We start from the raw sequence: 15,471 nt of genomic DNA on the forward strand, positions 1-15,471 counted from the left end.
TAACATTTGAGATTTTCAGTAGGTTCAGTAGATGTAGCTCTGGCATTTATTTGTAGTTTCAAGTAGGAAGTCCTAGGGGTAAAAGCAGTGGGAAGTTTATTCTGCCTCTACAATAAGTTGACCCTTTTATATTTTCCATTCAAATTCAATATTTCTCACTTTAGAAGGAAGGTTTTTTTATTTTATTTTTTTTATTTTATTTTTGGGAAAATTGGCTTAAAACCCCAAATTGATGAGTTGCAATAATTGTATCTCAAAGATCATTGCTGATGTCTTTCCTTCCAGATGTTCTTCTAACACCAACGCCATGAATGTAAACATGATCACAAACGCAGAACATCAGTTTGGCGAATTTGGCTAATACGCCATGCTATTATGCTTTGTGTTTCTTTAAGAAATTTTGTGACTATTATTTCACCTTTTTTTTTTTCTCCCCCAAAATAAGTTTGCATCAAAATACTTTTTCAAACTACTAACAACATTTTCTCATATCTTGGAATGTAAAACAATAGAAATGAAAAAAGCTGAGTATTCGTTTTCACAAATTTGTGTTAGAAGACTGTTGCGTCACAGCGCTGAACACCGTAGACATCTTTCTCCATCTCCATGCACCTTGGACATACTGGCTGCAGTGCCAGAAACTCTTAGGACTATCCTAAATGTGAATAGCTGAAAAGGGACTGAATTCTTTGATTGTACAAAGAATTAATCTTTGAATGTATATTGATTTTCCATTTTTAAAATATATTTTCTTTGTTTTTGTTTTCAATACCCAAAGTACAATGTCAGCCAAATCTCACCTCTACTTGGTGCTCTCGTTCAACCCCTTCCACCGTAGCGCTCAGACTGTCTGTGCCTCAGTGTTAGCGTAGGGGTCTGTTACATGAGCAGACCGCCAGTATGTGATGTGCCAACTTCTCCCGGCTCTGGGGATGTGGTGAGCAGCACTTTATCTCTGAGAAACAGACTTGTCTGATCACCTCCTGGGGAGGCTGGGGTGAGGAGGAAAGGCAAATAATGGAAGAGAAACATTAGGTTCTATTCCTCCTTTATGTAAAAGAAACAAGAAAAAAGCTAAAAAAAAAAAAAACTAATGCACTGAGTGCATCATATATGAATGAAAACATACAAAAATTCTAAACGCTTGGCACTGTTCCCCAGTGAAAGGAATTATTGTAAGTCATGATTAATATTTTAATTAACATACCTCACCAAATCCCAATGCGCACCGAAACGGGAAGTATTAAAATACATCACTTTCCATTTCTCTTTTTAAAGCTTGTCTTCTTTCCTTGGCAACAATTGGCATGACTAGCAGCAGAGCTGACCTATGTGTTATGTTTGCAGAACAAAATTCTCTTTGTTTCACAATCTGTCTCCTTTCATTTGTGCTCAGTCATTCATCTACCTAAAATAGACTTTCCATCTCAGAAAAGATGGAAACATGTCTTTGCTGTGGATGACTCTAGTTTGCTCTAGGCCAAGTCTGTTTGTGTTGTTCTACCAAGCCAGATAAGGATCGAATGCTTTGACCAGCTACCACTGGTGGACATACTGATTACTGCCAGGTTTACATGTAGAACTTACAAGGATGACTTTAAGATGGCCTTACAGTTAGGTTACCAAGGGCAAAAAAAAAACACTTATATTAACTGTCACAAACTTTGTTGTCATTTGATGAAACCTGTAGGCTATTCGGTATGATGTTATTTGCTCCCTCACAAAAAAAAAAAAATCAACTGTTTAATGCCATGCAGCACAAATTTGTGATACTTTGCTTCATCCAGCAGTTTGCTTAATTGCATCCTAAGGCTAAAGCAACCTTTTTATTCCCATATTGCCAACTGGCACCAGTGACTTTGGTTACAGCTTTAATCTCCCCCAAGGCAAATATTTTTAGCTTTATTCAACGTCTTTTGTCATGTTGTCTAGTATAAAGCATCCACTCTGCTGATTTTTTTTCTATTGGCCAAAGTGTGAATACACATAAATAATACTCAGATCTAATATCCTATCTAAGGTTATAAAATAAAAATCCCAGGGTATATTCTATGGTGCATCAAAAGCAGCAATATTGAATAAAGTCAATTCAGGGAAAAGCAAAACAGTGTTACACATACAACTGCTAATCTAAATTGTTAAATAATCACAATACTTACAATTGTTTGGCTTCTTTTGCTCACAATTTCATTCTCATTTATTTGTTGCAAGATAAAAATGTTTTTTTTGTTACAAATTTTAACTGATCACAAAAAGAGTCAAACTTTGACAAAATACTCAGATTTTGAACTATACTTGTATGTAATATTTCAAGCTATGGCAGCTTAAAGATGCAAATAAAATAAAAATGTACCTATATATATATATATATATATATATATATATATATATATATATATATATATATATATAATTCTAGACAAAAGGAACTCATCTGAATGATATTTAAGTGAGAATGATATTTAAGTGAGGATGTTAGATTGAAAAACAAATTCACATATTTTTTTCATTTGCTGTCAAAGGCAGAAAAACACCTGTACAAAATTTGTAATAAATAATTATTGTAATCTCAGATTCCACTCTGCTGAATGGTAAGATCCATGTTAATTTCACTAGATACTTTGCAGTACGTTCTCAAACCAAAATATCAATATTTCTTCGTGATGAAAAAACTGTCAGTGTAGCCTTTGCTTCATGCTGTAAAACTCTTCTTATTCAGTTATTCTGTGTGCAGTAATGAGGATGAGAGGGTCCTTCTTAAAGATACCATCTCTGCCAAGAGGCACTGACACGCTGGAAATAGAAATTCTTACAGTAAGAGCACATTAGTATGGACACTTGAATTGGTGTGTCAGTGTGTGGCTTCAACAATTACTGGCAAATTAGCATAAGAACAGAAATAGTTCAATTGTGCCCAACTGTGAGTTAAGAATGGTTTTGGCTGCTAACTCGGGTTATATTGTTAGATCAAGGGAAAAACCACACATTCCCATCTGATAAGAAAGAAAGTCATTAAAATCCAAGAGTGAACTTTTGTAAACTCCCCCAAAAATAGCATATCACATTATTTTGGCCAAAAAGACAGAATATGTTAATTGCTTTCTTTACTTTGCATGTCATTAATATTCCTTTGTGTCCTTTAACTGTGGAGCAATTAAAAGATGCTACAAGATGAAAGGATCTAAAGTTTAGTGACCTCATAAAATGGAAAACAAAACAAGAGATGCACAAATAAAAAACTGAAAACTGTTCATTCATTCTTGTATAGGAAAATTGATAACAGTTATTACACCAAAAACACTTATTATTTATTATGGAAATGGGATTTTGATGTTGGGACAAAAACTGAATTGTTTTAATTAAATGTTGGATTAAAAATTGTGCTTGTTTAGTGAAAAACCTCACAGGCCAACGTTTTGAAATATGGTCTGGTTTCAAACCCACAGGCCATTATCAAAGGACAAGCAACCAGATTAACAACCACAAACAATGAGATTACTATTAATACATGTTAGTTTCATAAATTGGAAGTGGACTTATTTTAACTACAATTTGCTTTAATTGTATCCATAGAAAATCTTATATTTTGTTTTATTTTTAAATCATAAGACTACAGCTTAAACATGTGGTTTATTGACAGATCCCACAAGTATTTTATATATATGAAAATATGATAGCATGTCCCCATCATGAATGTTTTACTCATGACTAATCAGGAGTATAACGTTATTGAAGATTAGACTTATAATTGAGAAATAAATCATTTCTAAGTACTTTTTCATTTGTGCATTATTTGGTAACTGTATAGATGTAATTCTAGTTACCAGTATTCATTGCCATACAGTTGTGTAACATTTGCATATTGCTTTTTATCTCACAGTTCACATCATGTTCTTCTTTAACATTAATAGTCCTGTATTTGAAAAATAGTTAGGCCTACTAAACATGTACCAAGAGCTCAAATAATACTTTTAAACCAGAGGGATGGGGGGAAAAGGTTCTTCTTTCTTGCAGAAAATAGTCCCCATTCTCCTTTGTGAATAAAAATCCACATTGATATTTTATGGCTTGTATACATTCTTCTTCACAAATTACAACCACAGATACGTATTTTTAGTCTTCCATGTATTCCCAGTCTTATTTATTTTCATCAGCAAAGTACGATTTTGCTTTTCAAAATCGTACACAGCTGTGAGGCATTTCCTTGAAAAAGAGGAGAGACGGTACTGTACCTCTGAGTTGTCTTTGAAGAAAAACCAATGGTTCATGACCATTAATTAATGGATTTGTTTTTTATATTGATAACAAAATGTAACAAGGAACTTCAGGGAGATGGTGTGTCATTTTGAGGTATGGCTTACATAATTACAACAACAAAAAAAAAAAAAACATGCATTGCAAATTGATTAAATTGCGTTCAAGCATGATTGACAACCCTAGCCACATGTCAGTTATTAACTGATTCAAAATTTACAACATTTTTGCATGAAAACTATAAAGTCAAAATGAATCAAGCATGCCTAAAACAATAAAGGTGACAGTTACAGTCTAGATTCACCCACAAGTGTATATGCATTTAATAACACATTATTTTCAAGTACCCTAAACTTTGTGAATGGATGCCAACTTGACATCTTAACGAATGTTATTAATAGGCCTCATTTGTGACCAAGCCACAGCCAAGTGTTTTCTAAAAAAAACAATAATATAACACTTATATTGTCCTGGGAATATAGCAAAAACTAATCTGACGAAAAGTGATTTGAGCAGATACAAACATATTTTAGGGATGAAACACATAAATCCTCGCTATTTATTTTTAATGACCATAAACATTGTCTCTGACCTGATAAGTCCTTGTTGTCTCACCATGGCTTTGTGTAATGGCCAAGAAATAACAATTCTTATGTATAGGTCCTACAGATTGAGTTAAATATTTAACTTTGCATAAGATGGAGCAAAACCTAGATCACTGCAACCTCTTGCACCATACATATTGCATAATAAATGCTACTGCATCTTTGGCAACTCTAGAAGCGCCCTAATTCATGATTGTTTACAGGCTGTCTGTTTACAAGAAATGGCTTAAAGGCTTTCTGTCTCTTTGCCTGTAGTAAATGAATTGCCATCTGCTGTTAAATCTATATCTTTCAAACACACACACAAAAAACATTCTTCATATGTACACACATGTAAATGTAAAAAAAATAGCTGAGTGTCCAAGATAAGGACAATTTGGTTCTAGATCTCTGCACATTAGACTGAACTGGGAGCCATCCAGTTATAGGCTACGTCATAACAGAAGAAAAAAAAATCAATATACTGGTAGCACCTTCCTATAATTCTGGTATGTCCCTCTTAAGCATTCAAGGTTGTTTCCCTCTTTTTATGGGGGGGCAAATGTGAATTTTGTGAGATATCTGGCTACCCAAGCACTGACTGTCCAAAAAAGGTTTACAAGTACTTTCTAAAAGAAGAATTGTGTCTTTTTTTAATTGATTTGACCATTTTTATTGGTCCCTCTGGAGGATGACGGTATAAATCTTGGCAAGCTCCAACAGGCAGCAATAATATATACATTTTAGTGTCCTAAGAACTGGTACCCCCAGAATTTTCAGAGCCTAGACTGTATCAAGGGAGGTATTTCCTTATTTTACATTTTTCATTTTGCTTATTTCTCTACCCACACTTCAGCAAAATGTTTTATTTAGCACAGTCTTCTCATTCCACATTATAACAGATATTTATGTGAGAGCGACCAGAATGTAAGTGAAAAGGGCAATTCGTCCTGGCGTGTAAAAATCCGCCCACACACTCATGAGCCTGCGAAAGGGTTGAATATCGATAGTATGGCAAGTATAAAGGGAATGTAAGCACTTTTAATAATTCATGTAGGCACACTCCATTAACTATGCCACAGCACTGGCCTAAGGGCCATTTCAGAGTGGGATGGAGGAGAGAGGTTAGCTCACTCCACAGCGTGCTAAGTGCTGAAATCCCATGAATCTGTGGGTCTAAAAAATGAACCTGTAATTACCAGGATGGAATGGGGACGGTGTGGTAGGACATGGAAAATAAAGACGTATAGCACTAAATGTGTTGAAGACTTGTGTTTGGGTCTTAAAAAAATGTTGTCACGATTACTTTTTTTAGTGTTATACGAACAAGTCTCATAATTATTCCAATGTCAAATATATATTGTGTGCCAAAAGTACCAGCCTAACATTTAACATTAAGACATGTTACAACCACAAATATCCACATATTTTGGGGAATTTTGTGCAAACACAAAGCGATACACAACTAGAAGGAATTTAAAACATGTTTTTCATAAGTTTTCACAAGCACAAAAATGTGGCACACTATGCATCATAAGTTTGTTAGAGAACAACAGTTTACAAACAGCATAACAATGAAACAATGACAAAGGGATACACAAGACAGCTCAGGGACAAAGTTGTGGACAATGTCATAATGACACCTCATGGACCCATTGACTTACAGTGTCATAATGGTGGCAATCAAGAGTTAAAACAGGACGATGTTACTATAAAGGTCATAAACTCTTTGTTTCAGAAGTGGTGTACAAACCGTCATTCAAAAAGTCAAAGAAAATGTCACAGCCACTAAACTAAACAACAAAATTGACTTGCAAGAACAGCACTAATCAGAGAAGCACTGACAAAGCAGACTTACTCTCAACATGATGCTGTGGGGATGGTTTTCTTTAGCAGAGGCTTGAAAAATACTCAGAGATGGGATGATGGATGGAACCTGAAAATGATCCTAAACAGACAACCAGAACAATTATTGAATGGTTTACATTAAACTTTGTGTTGACCAATCTATCAATTTAGTTAACCCATTCAATCACATTATAAGATTGTAAAGATATTCACAGAGCATTTATTTTTTTAATTGATACTGGGTAGTTAAATGATCAAAAAATTGATAGAAACTATGAGAAAAGTGTTTTGCTGCCAATATGAATATATGTATAGTATACTGATGACCACATAATGCAAAAACATGCTACCCAGCGAGGTAATCCATAAGGACTAGAGTAGGATTTTGTTGGTTTCTAATTTAATTGTTAAATAATATTCTTTATTTTATTTGTCAAAAGTAAATTATTGACCTACCTTGTGTCTTGCCAGATTTATACCTCAACAGTATTTAATCATTTAAAAATATGAATATCTGAAGGATCATTGGCATCTAGCATACTATACTTCTGAACATGTCTTACAGCGCACTCGCAATAGGGGCCTGGAGAACACTCTGTAAGTGGGAAGTGTTAGCTTTAGAGCACTTGAAGCCAGACTGAATGTCAAAAAAATAGCCAGGAGCAACCTTTGGTTCTTCCAAGTTGGAACTCATTGCCCCCAAGACCCTTGGCTGAGCTGCACAGTAGAAGTCCTGTCAGTGGCCGACCTCAGCGAGTACTCTATTTCCAGACTTACTGGCCCAGATGATGGCTTTTTCTACATCGATGGACACAGTCACAAATATAGCAGTCCAAGAGGTGGAAGAACTAGTAGTGGTAGAGACAGACAGAAGAAAGGGAGAGGATGAAAGATGCAAGTAGCACCAATAGAAGTACTGCACAGAAGCATGGGCTCTCCATCTGGTCAGTGAGATGAAAAGCAGCCAATGACATTTGATCTTTCCCTGGTATAAATATCAGTAGCATCATGTTTTGTGCTGTTCAGCAAATATTTGTCTATTAATCTTGCAGGAAGAATCGGGTCTATTTGGAACATGTGCTTACAGCGTAATGATCTTTGTAACCCTGCGTAGACAACAAAAAAAGGATGTTACTAAAATTGTCTTTTTTATTTACTCTAAAAATGAAATATACAGTAGAAACCAAAAGTTTACCTACACCTAATAAAATAAATACCCTTTTTTTTCTCACTGTCTGAAGTTAAATCAGACCAAGCTTGGTTTTCGTTCTACAATCATTCTGAACATACACTTCTGATTTTGAAGATAATACAAAAAATATCTGCCAAATTCTTTCTCTGATTACTGTGTCATTTAGTAAATATAAATAATTTTGCTAATTCTCACTGGCCAAAAACAAGAAAGGTTTGGCTTGAGATATCTTCAGATAGTGGAGTTAAAAAGGTGTATGTCCTTTCTTATTTAAACTTATGATTTCAACTGAATGATATTCATGCATTTAGAGCTGATTCCTAAACATTTTGGTAAAATGTGAGTTTCTTGTTTTACTTGTTTAATTTCTGTGAAATACTGAAAATATTATCTTCCACCTGCAATGCAAATCCAACATTTTGTGTCTTTACGACTAACAGACTTTGCAAAACAAACAGTTTATTAAGAAAACTAAACCCCCACTATGCAGCTGAAATCCACAGCAGAAAGAATTTGCATTATAAAAGAGTAACCTGAACCCAATGATCCAACATCCTTTAGTCTGGTATGATGAAATGATTAATTGATTTCTCATTTAATTTTAATGACCTGCCAGATGCAACAGAAACATTGACTGGTTGTACTCCAATTATTTTAAGTCTTCTAATTAATTTGATAATCATCTGATTAACTGAGCTGGAATAAAGGCAAAAGAGAAGTGAAGGAAATTAAAAATCCCAGTTGTCATTTATATATGTCCATTTCTGTGTCTCGTGGTTGTTAACTAAGTATAAGACACCTCCAACCTAAAGGCTTGGCCTGAAGTTCCAGGGCTTATATATATATTTTTCCTGTGTTCCATAAACTTGTCATTTGTGCATTACAAACACAGTAGTCCTGACTCTGTCTAGTAGAACATCTTATGCACAGCAGGGACGGCTGGTACAAGTGGGCTCGTAAGGCTAAGCCCTCTCTGATATTTACAATAAAGTTGTTAAAATAAACAACTTAAAAATAACTACCTAAAAATAAATACATTTTATAAATGATGCATCACATTTTGTTACATTTTCAACAAACCTGGTGACAATCCATAGGTCTGGGGATAATCCATAGGTCATTCCGAAGACTAACTTCTGACAGCCACATTCAGTGCTACTGTCTGTCACGGCTCAGAATGATTAACAGGCGTCAAGCCACGCCTCTTCGGTTTGCAGCTCGTTGGGGCCGATTTTGGTCAGTCCAGGGCCAGCTTGCGGCCATAGGATTCATCCAATCAGGATGGGTTTTGCTCGAGCTCGAGTGTGTTTGGGCGTGATTTGGCGTAGACAGAAAGAGTGATGGCGAGCAATATTAGCATAAATGAGGTGGATTATTTAGCCTTTTTTCCCCAGAAAAGTAGTTGGAGTGAGTTTCTCTTGAAATAAAGCCGGCCTCATTTAAATACTGTATCTTGCTTCTTTTTATCAGTGTGATTGTGTCCAGTGTTGGGGAATTAATACAGGGGAATTAATTTGGACAACTGCAATTGGTCTTTGTCTGTATATATATATATATATATATATATATATATATATATATATATATATATATATTTTTATTTTTTTTTCTTTTTTTAAGCCCACTCTTCAAATATCACCATATTATAGGAATATTATATGAAAATATTATGGATGAGCTGAACCACAGCGGTGAGCTCATACAGAGCTGCTGGGTATTGGAAAAAGGATTTGTTGCTGTTGAGAGTGGGTCGTGTTCACTGGACAGCCTGAGTGTTAAATCCAAGGAACATTTTGGTAAACAGAAGCTCCATCAACTTCCATCTGTCATTCTTTGATAAATGCATAAAAAGATTATTTGTTATTCTTAAAATCTAATTATTTAAATCAAAAGGGATTTATTAACCATCCCTGCAAGGCTGCCACTACAAGAATTGAAGTTGATTCACTTAGTGGCTGTAATTGTTCAGCAAGAATAAATGATACACACTAATTCCTTTTTATACATTGGAAATATTGTTGTAATATGGAAACATTTTGTCATGACAAGGCCTTTTTAATTAGCAAAATAAAAAATTACACAAAAACAAATGTTTACTTGGACCTAAATAAACAAACGAATTATTAACACAGAAAAGCAAATCATGCATCCAGTAATTTTACACTATTTCAGGACCACAACCTACTTCCAAAGCTCATGATGAAATACATTACCATTTCTTGGCAAGGCCACAAACGTAAATTTTTAACTGCCTTAAACTAAAGGCATTTGTTTAAATAGGGCAAAGTTTATACACCACTACTGTAGGGTAGTAATTATTGTGGGGTAAGAGCTCTAAAGTGGGGAGATAGTTTACTTTGCTTGTCATTTTATTAGGCATTTTTCCACTTGATAATCTGGTAAGCCACTAGATGTGAATTTGTTTTACGTTTGATTCAGCATTTGGCTTTTCAAGTTTAAATATTGTTTTGTGTTATGAGTCTTGGGTGTTTGAGTTTTTGGTTACATTCACATTTGTGTCCTTTTATTATTGTTCAACATGTAGCATCATGTTCAACTCCTTTGCACACTTTTATAACCCATTGACTTAAAGGTAAGCGTTTTATGGGTGGTCTTTCCATAAATGGTCATTCCTTTTGTAACCAAGGTTATTTAAGGCTAATCCTTAAATAACCTTGGTTATTTAATAAGTGAAAGTAATTAGATTTAGAGTAATTAAATTAGAAAGATAATTGAGATTTTGTCTCCTTTTGTACTTTTTTCATCCAACTATTGGGCTAAGTATGAAATCCTGTGAGATTTTGTGAGATTTGAGTTTTTAAAAGTTGGGCGGTGCCTATTGTTTGGTCTGGGAGAGCATGTGATGGACTAAGAAGTTTAGGGATGGGATTTGGTTTAAATAATTTGTTTTTCATTTTTCATTATGATATACTCACGAATATGCCTTGCAGTTTCTGGATGCCTCTTATCTTTAAAAGGTCGGGAATTCTTGAGCTTAGAAATTGGAAGAAACAAACTGGCAAGTGTGTGTATTGTTTGGAACATGCTAATGCTAATATTAGCATACTATACTGAGGCTGATATTATGTTTTGTTGTTGATTTGTGACCATTGAGCTATTTTCTTCAGCACTATTTCAAGAAAGAGTTATATTGTCCAGTTGTGATGATTGCAGCATCACAACTGCTACATTTTGCATTCAGTTTCTTTATTTATGTTTTGCTCTTTGTGTTTCTAGATGTTAATTATTTAGTTAGTTTTTCCCAATTTAATTTATTACTTTGAGTCATAGTTCAGCCATTGTGTTTACCTTTTATCACCCTGCCTGTTTGTTCCCTTTCACAGCTGCTCCCAGGCACTTGATTTCCTTACCTGAATTCAATGTCTTTCTTTCCTTCATGGTTCTTTTGTTTGGAACCATTTTGTTCAATGGTTCCTTCCATAACATGTTTTTTTCTACTATTCTAACACCTATATCCTGACCTGTAAGTTACTTTATTAAAAATATATATACTATGATAATCCCAAGCTCATTTCTGCATGTTGATCCAACAATAAAACCTACAAGACATAACTTTTTTGTTCCTCATGTTACAAATACAGGAGCAGTTATATTGTTACAAACAACTCTCCTCCCAAAACACTTGCTTTCAACAGGGGAAAAACCTCCTGTATAGTCTGCATGTGGTGACAGTGGGAAAGAATGACCCTATTAACTGAGGGTAATCCTGAGCTGGACCAAGCTCAATGCGAGTGGCTTTCTGCTTTGACAGACTGAGGCTGAAGAAAAAAGAAAGAAACAAACAAACAACAACAAAAAACACGTTAACACAGATTCAGGAGCATTTTCTATGGGAGGAAAAAGAAATCTGTCTCTATAGATAATGGTTGCAGGTGCTCCATTAATGTTGCTCTCTGTAAAAGAAAATGAAACGCAAGGAGTCACTGTTGGGGAAACAATATCTCAACATAATAGAAGCGATAGCATATGTAGTGGTTTTCACAAATTAATACAGACAATTGTAACGTGGTCAGATGTTTTTGTGTATGCTCACTGTTTTTTACTGATCGAAATATATACAATGCCTTGGGCTACCCATGGCACTGTACAACAGATTGAACCACAGATTAGTTTATTGTATCTTACTTGGAACCAGACCAAGCGCTAAAGTTTTCTTATTCTTTAATCCCTACCTGGAAATAAACTTTTATGGCATATTTGATGGGGCCTCCACCAACAGCATTCCATACTAAATTATATTCTACATCTTGAATTAAGAGATGAAAGAGAAACAGTAAGTGAGAAAGAGAGAAACAAGGGGAGCGAGAGATGGGGGTTTCAGCCAAGAAGGCAAAGAAAAATGACTTGCAATAAAAAATCAAGAGGCTTTGACATTGCATCTGGGGTTCCGAAGGCATCAGAGACAAGAGCCACGAAAACAACACTGTGGCCTTGAATAGTGCCACCCTGTGATTGATTTTTCCCAAGCCAACTGATAAGTTTCCTGGGGGAGGCAATCTCTGAAGAAACGAATCAGCTGAGGTGAAAGAAAACCAATGTTTGGACCTGATGCATAGGAGCCAATAATCTGACAAGTAACATTTGCTCAGGGGTCAGTCACCTTGGAAAGGCAATCTGTGGGGAGCAAATGTGTTGACTATACTGTAAAGCAAATGCTCTTACCTTGGGGCTTTCTTTTTTGAGGGCTTCCCAGGAAGCTGCTTCCAAGAGACTGACTTTTCTTTTTTGCTTTTCTCGAGTTGGAATGTTACCATCATGACTCAAGCCCTCGGGCTCAATGGCAAAATGCTGGTTGTTTCTTAATTTTCTTTCCAAAAATAGTTGAATATGTTATTACACTTATAGTCATATTCAAAGTCAATCTTGAACAATTTATCTGCTAGTTCAAGTAGTTGGCCTGCTTGAACTACTTTTGCATTTGTCCTTCAAAGAAAAACATGTCTTGCAAAGCAATCTATGATAACATAATGCAAAAGTAATAAATTCACACCAAAATAACCAAATAGTGAACAAAATAATGGCGGGTGCATAAATTGTCAAAATAACCCAGTTGCAGAATGCAAATAGCACATTAGTTTAAAAAATACAGCAGCTCAGTATCAACTCTAGGCCACGCAAACTTCAACCATCAAGCTTAAAGATATTTTCAACATACGAAAGGCAGACCATCCCACAAACAAATATTCACAATTAGGAGACCGACGATGTTGGCAGGAGATGAAAGGTGTTCTGGACTGCTCATTATGTGGAAAGGGTGACACAGCTGGGTGACTGGAAACAGGCAAGGCAGGATTAGAGATCTGAAAAAGGGATAGAGAATGGACCAGGGGATGGGTTGGGTAGAAGAGGAACCAACTCAGATTTATTCAGAAGCTCATTAGTGGAGACAGAGCAGGGCATAGGGGAACAGAGAGTTCACCCTCATTGGGGCTCATTACACACTGGCAGAAAACTGACCCTGCTGGGGTTAAAGTGGCAGCCATCAGGGTAACACCGACTACCTTTACACAGACAGACTTGGCTAGAGTTTATTCTGTGAGAAGCCTTATCTCCTTTTATTTCTAGCCTTCATGGAGTTTGCCTTCTTTCATATATTGTTTTGTTTGTTTGTTTATTAGGATCTCCATTAGCCATTGCCATAAAAACGGTTACTCTTGTCGGATCCATATCATTGTCACCGAGGCTTTTTGTTTTAAATGGCAGTCATACAGCAATGTAAATATTACTCGAGATGAAATTCCTTAATGCAATTTGGGGTTATCTATTGGCAGTAGGTCCCCCAAGAAGTATATTTTTTTAAGAAAATTAACTTTTAAAAGGGAAGCAACAAAAGTTTTGTCCAGCAAAGAAAACTAATAAATGTCTAAACTCTATTCTGCGTATTCTGATTATTTCTGAGGAGAGACTTCTGTGCTTGAAAGATCAGACACGGGCCTTTTGTTCTACAGGTCATACAAGTGATTAACACAGTCTTAGCAACTTGCCGTGTTCCTGAACAACAACACTGGCTATGTAGCTTAAACGAAGCCGACTGTAATTGTGTTGGGGTATCTTGCTTATGAGAGGAAAGCCAATTATTCTGCTGGAACTGAATAATTCCACCAGAATGTGTATCAAGAGAAAGAAAAACGGCATGCAATTTTCCCGAGGTACACTCAACAAGGAGTTGAATTTAAGTTTTTTCGGGTGTACATTTTTTTATTTTTATATATATAAATATATATATTTATGTTTTAAAATTAAGATGTTTTACAATATAATATTATGATATACAATATTTGTTCTGTTTGTGAAAACATCTGAGTTTCCCCTTTTCATTCTTGCCCTTGCCTGCCTAGCTTTCTCTGGGCACCTCAGTTGCTCCACACAGTCCAAATCATTACTGTTAAGCTTGGTGCTTTCTCTAATCTGTACTTTACGTGCATGGTTGTATGGTTGTCTCTATGTCGTTGTGTAATCACGTCATCAGATTTAGACTATGGATGGATGGTTTATCCCAAAATTTTGTCTCATCACACGAGGTAATTGCATTGTTACTTCATTAAAATTTTATGAAGAATGACTTCATTAATCAACTGATGAAACTGACCTCATATATATATATATATATATATATATATATATATATATATATATATATATATATATATATATATATATATATATATATATATATATATATATATATATATATATATATATATACACAAATGTAGCTGTAAAACTGTGTTTTAAAGAATCCTTGGTCAATCTATCTAGACTATGTTTTGCCAGAAAATATATTTCAGGGTTTGAATAACAGAAAGCGTTAAACAGATCTTTAAATTATTACAGAGCTAAAATGGATGTCAGGGTTATCATTGTTAGCAGCTAGTAACCTTTAAAACCCAAAGGGCAATTTCTCCCACTGAATAAATTTGTATGGAACCGCAAAACCTACACAGGTGCGGTCACACGTGGGTGAACACGCACTACCTACTGCCAGCAGGCAGAGAGCGCACAGAAAAACAGTTGCAAATACATGCAAAGCAGGCAAGAATAGCTCCTTCTTTAAAAGTGGCAAACATAATTAATTAGTAATTAGACAGATTATACCAATCAATTGCTCAAGTTACTAAAAGATCATTGTTATTCACAAAGCCAAATATTGGTGGATCGGTGGATAAGTTGAGTTTCACTAGCAAGGATTGACTGATCACCCAAAATGAAAGAATCTTTGTCCTATCAACAAAGGCCCCATCCCTGTTTTTGTAGAAGATCATCACATATTCTATGTTTCTGATATATCTATGTCTTTCAGAAATGGGAATGAAGTTATTTATTTGTATCTGAACACTATTTATGGAAATGGATTTCTAAATAAAACCCACAATTGAATAGCAAAAAAAACATATTAAAAAATATTAATTTTATTCAGTTTTTAAAAGCATTATTTAAAAACTCCCTGCACTTGTCTGTATCATTTCAGGTCAGAGTTAAGGAGTGCCTGGGCAACCACATACTGTTTTTCGCACAATGTTTACAAACGGTTAGTATTTTGTCTTTTATCTTGCCAAAGTTTCTTTTGACAAA

The sequence above is a fragment of the Poeciliopsis prolifica genome, unplaced genomic scaffold (assembly GCF_027474105.1).
Source record: "Poeciliopsis prolifica strain line A6 unplaced genomic scaffold, Auburn_PproV2 SCAFFOLD004, whole genome shotgun sequence".
NCBI classification, from domain to species: Eukaryota; Metazoa; Chordata; class Actinopteri; order Cyprinodontiformes; family Poeciliidae; genus Poeciliopsis; species Poeciliopsis prolifica.